This window comes from Primulina tabacum, chromosome 12, assembly GCF_025594145.1.
Source record: "Primulina tabacum isolate GXHZ01 chromosome 12, ASM2559414v2, whole genome shotgun sequence".
Lineage (NCBI taxonomy): Eukaryota > Viridiplantae > Streptophyta > Magnoliopsida > Lamiales > Gesneriaceae > Primulina > Primulina tabacum.
This window is the reverse complement of record NC_134561.1, coordinates 20,008,247-20,012,622: the sequence shown is the minus strand read 5'-3', so window position 1 is coordinate 20,012,622 and position 4,376 is coordinate 20,008,247. Positions and strand designations below refer to the sequence as shown.

The window sequence follows — 4,376 nt, the reverse complement described above, 5'->3', positions numbered from 1 at the left end:
AAAATTTAGAACATAATCAATATAAAACTGTCAATCGTACCTGTGACTCCATGATTCAGACTAGTCTCAATCCTAGTCTAGGGATCCCGGTTTCCAGACGTTGGCATTCCTATATCGACCAACAGTAATAGAAGAAACTCCAATTCTATCCACGTCGATATAACCAAACATCCAGTGTCTTGACCTATCCGTCACAGACTTTGGCACTATCGCCAGTTCACTATCCTGTGACATCGTGCAATGTGCCCGTGGCGATTCCACCACTATCAGGCACTTCTGTCACAAGATCAATCGTCTAATACTCATATAATATGTGCTTTCTATAAATCAATAGAACAAGCATATCAAATCAAATCAATGCATATAATAACAATAAGTATGTGATTTAGGGAAACTCAAGTATATCCTACTCGAGTCATTTTCCCGATACCACATTGACTTATACCTTTCTTTCGTAATCTCGGTCTAAAGAATTGGAAGTTCTGAATTCAAGACTGTCTCTGTCAATCTGAAATGACATTTCGAGAATAATAATATCAACATTCCATTCCCAATTCAATACTGAATCTGATCAATTTGAATATAATTCAAATCAACGGCATAACGGCACAATCCCGATATCCCCGTCAGTACAATATCAACAGATATCAATTACAAATCATAACCAATAGTCGAAATAATCCATGATCGTAGAAATTTGAATAATTTCAATCCAATATCTGAAAAATCATAACAATTGCATAAACGGTCTGTTCTTCGATCTGACTTCAAATATACGATTACTGATATCGCAAGAACACCTTATATGAATCATATCTAATTCTTTTAATCTCCTAATTTCAAATCATGTCAGAAATCAATAAAAATTACGTCCTGTTGTAGCCGTTGACGAGAGGATCACAGAACTGTGTTCGGATTAAAAATCGGATCACCGGTACATGCAAAATCGCAATTCTATTATCAAATGAAGCTTGAGAGAAATTTTCTGGAAAGTCTCGACTCTTTCTTCCTGTAGATGCCGAGGGAGATGAGAATATATATTTCAAGCAAGCATGGTATGCCAAGTGTCCCACTCAAGCCAATATTGCACTTTAGAACCTGAATTCTTCACTATTTGCAATTTGGTCCTCAAAACTCTTTTTAATTCCATTTCAATCCTCATTAATTACAAAAATCGTGGAATTTAATTCATCATTCCAAAATTCGTAAATTAAATAATCTCGGATTAAAATGATATAATCTCGGGCCTTACATTAAATACTTGACAACATTTATAAGTTTTGGTATATGTTATATACTTATAATATAATAAATTATAACATAATATATATATGATTATTTAATATATTAGAACCATTTTATTAAGTGGATTTCAATAATATTCATTAATTTTAACTTTATTAAAATACCAAGAGTGGATCCTTTAATCTCAACTACTTAAATTAAAATTTTAACAATTAAAAATCATTAATTAAAGATTCAAACAATTAAAAGAAAAAAACAAAAACAAAACAAAAAGACATTGTAATGGACTTGTAATTAACTTAGCTTCCCTGTGGATACGATATCGGACTCATCGAATTATACTACTTGTGGATAACCAACTCTTGGGAGTGCAACGATCAAAGTTGCATCATGTTTTTGGCGCCGTTGCCGAGGAATTATAATTTAATTTCAGGTCTATTTAATTTTGTTTATAATTTGTTTTTCTTTCTTTGAATTTTTATTGCTTTTGTGTGTTTTTCTTTTGCATTTGCATGAGCGTTTGGTCATGTACACTTAGTGATCGACTCATTCGAAATAACCCTTTATTTTCACAAAACATTGCGGAAGAACCTATTCAAGAAAATGAATATTAAATTCAATCTCAACATGATCATGATAGACGAAGAACACTTAGAGATCACATGAATCCTACACGTACTAGTGCACCTTCATGTATAGCTTTTCTCCCTGACGTATCTCATTTCAATTTTAAGCCTGGTATTATCAAACATTTACCCAACTTTCATGGCTTAGATTCTGAAAATCCATACATGCATTTACGAGAGTTTGAAGAATTGTGCCACACATATAATGATCTAAATTGTAGCATGAACACCATTCGACTTAAGATTTTTCCTTTTTCTTTAAAAGATAAAGCTAAAACTTGGCTACAAAATCTTAGATCGGGATCCATTTGAACTTGGGATGAATTGCAACAACAATTTTTGAATAAGTTTTTCTCATCTCATAGAACAAATTCTTTCAAAAGGCAAATAATTATTTTCACTCAAAAACAAGGAGAAACTTTTTATCAGTGTTGGGATAGATACAAAGAATTTCTTAATCTTTGTCCACATCATGGTTTTGAAATTTGGAGATTTGTTTCTCAATTTTATGAAGGCTTGACACCTAAAGATAGGCAAATGGTTGAATTTATGTGTAATGGTACATTTGAAGATAAAGATCCAAACGAGACAATCGAGTATCTCGATTCATTAGCTGAAAATGGTCGAAATTGGGACACTATAGGTACAATCGAACCATCAAACAAGATTCAATTTCCCACATCTGGTGGATGTATGTACACCCTCAAAGATGAACATGATCTCCAAGCTAGATTTACCTCTTTGGCAAGAAAAGTTGAGGCACTTGAATTGAAAAAGAATGGTCAATTAAAATCTACTCAAGAAATTTTGTGTCACATCTGTGACACAAGTGATCATTCTACAAAAAATTGTCCCATTTTTCCCACTTTTAAAAGATGTCTCCATGAACAAGCCAATGTTTTGAACAATTTCAAAAGGCCAAATTTTGAACCACTTTCTCAAAGTTACAATCCAGGTTGGCGAAATCATCCAAATTTTAGTTGGAAGAATGAAAATGCTGCACAATTTTCAAAACCACATTTCCAAAATCAACAAAATTTTCAAAATTATGCACCTTATGTTCCTCCACCTAAAAGAAATTTGGAAGAACATTGAATTCTTTCATTGCAAAGCAAGAGTCTATCAATACTCAAACTGCTCAAACCATGACAGATTTGAAAGATACTCTTGCTAAATTTGCATCCGCACTTAATGTTCATGAAAAAGGTAAATTTCCTTCACAACCTCTGCCTAATCCCAAGGATCATCATTCACAAAATGGAACTTCTGGAACTCAACCGATGGATCAGGTAAAATCTGTTATTACCCTTCGAAGTGGTAATGTTGTGGAAAAATCCATTCTTGAACCTTGTGAAGATGATGATAAATTAACTCCAAAGGTTAAGGAAGTAGAACCCATAACTTGCGAAGAGGAGGTTCAACAGACAGTGTCACCACCATTCCCTCATGCATTGAAAAATACAAAAAAATCAAATTTGAATTCTGATATATAAGATATTTTTAAACAAGTAAAAGTTAATATTCCTTTATTAGATGCAATAAAAAAGGTACAATCATATGCCAAATTTTTGAAAGACTTGTGCACTGTAAAAAGAAAATTGAATGTGAAAAAGAAAGAATTTTAACCGAACAAGTAAGTGAAATCATTCAAAATAATAATACATTGAAATACAAAGACCCTGGTTATCCTACTATTTCATGTATTATTGGAGAACGAAAGATTAAAAAAGTCTTGCTTGATCTTGGAGCTAGTGTGAATTTACTTTCATATTCATTTTATCAAGAACTCAATCTAGGCGAGTTAAAACCTACTTCGGTAACACTTTTACTTGCTGATAGATCTGTTAAAGTGCCAAGATGTATGGTAGAAGACGTGTTTGCCCAAGTTGATAATTTTGTATATCCTGTCGATTTCATTGTAATAGATACACAACCTATCGAAGATTGTAATGCAATTCCTGTAATTTTGGATCGTCCATTTCTAGTAACTTCTAATGGTTTTATAAATTGCAGGAATGGAATAATGAATTTGTCATTTGGCAACATTATCTTGGAGCTTAATGTTTTTAATCTTTGTAAGCAACCACATGACAAAGGAGATGAAAGTGAAGTTGAAAATCTTATTGAAACCCTTGTGGAAGAAAATATTCAAGAAAGGAGTACTCGTGACCAATTAGATATTTGTTCAATTGATACTGTTAAAGAAAATATTGAAATTGATCTTGATGATTTTATCAGGTATCACTCGTTACTAGGATCAGAGAAAGAATTTGAGGCAAAATATGGAAATAAAGACGAACCACCCATATTGGAGTTAAAACCCTTAACAGAAGAATTTAAATATGCATTTCTTGGAGAAGATGAAACATATCCGGTGGTAATTTCTTCCAAACTAGCAAGTGAACAAGAAGGTAAATTAGTTGATATGCTTAAAAGACATAAAAATGCAATTGGTTGGACACTAAAAGATCTCAAGTGCATTAATCAACTAATTTGCACTCACAA

General features: G+C 32.5%; 1 non-coding gene across 1 annotated transcript; it reads right to left on the bottom strand.

The window, feature by feature from the left end:
- Positions 1 to 2,241: 2,241 nt before the first annotated feature.
- Positions 2,242 to 2,350, bottom strand: LOC142521577 (small nucleolar RNA R71). Its single transcript, XR_012814283.1, has one exon. It is a non-coding gene; the product is annotated as a small nucleolar RNA R71 (small nucleolar RNA).
- Positions 2,351 to 4,376: the final 2,026 nt, after the last annotated feature.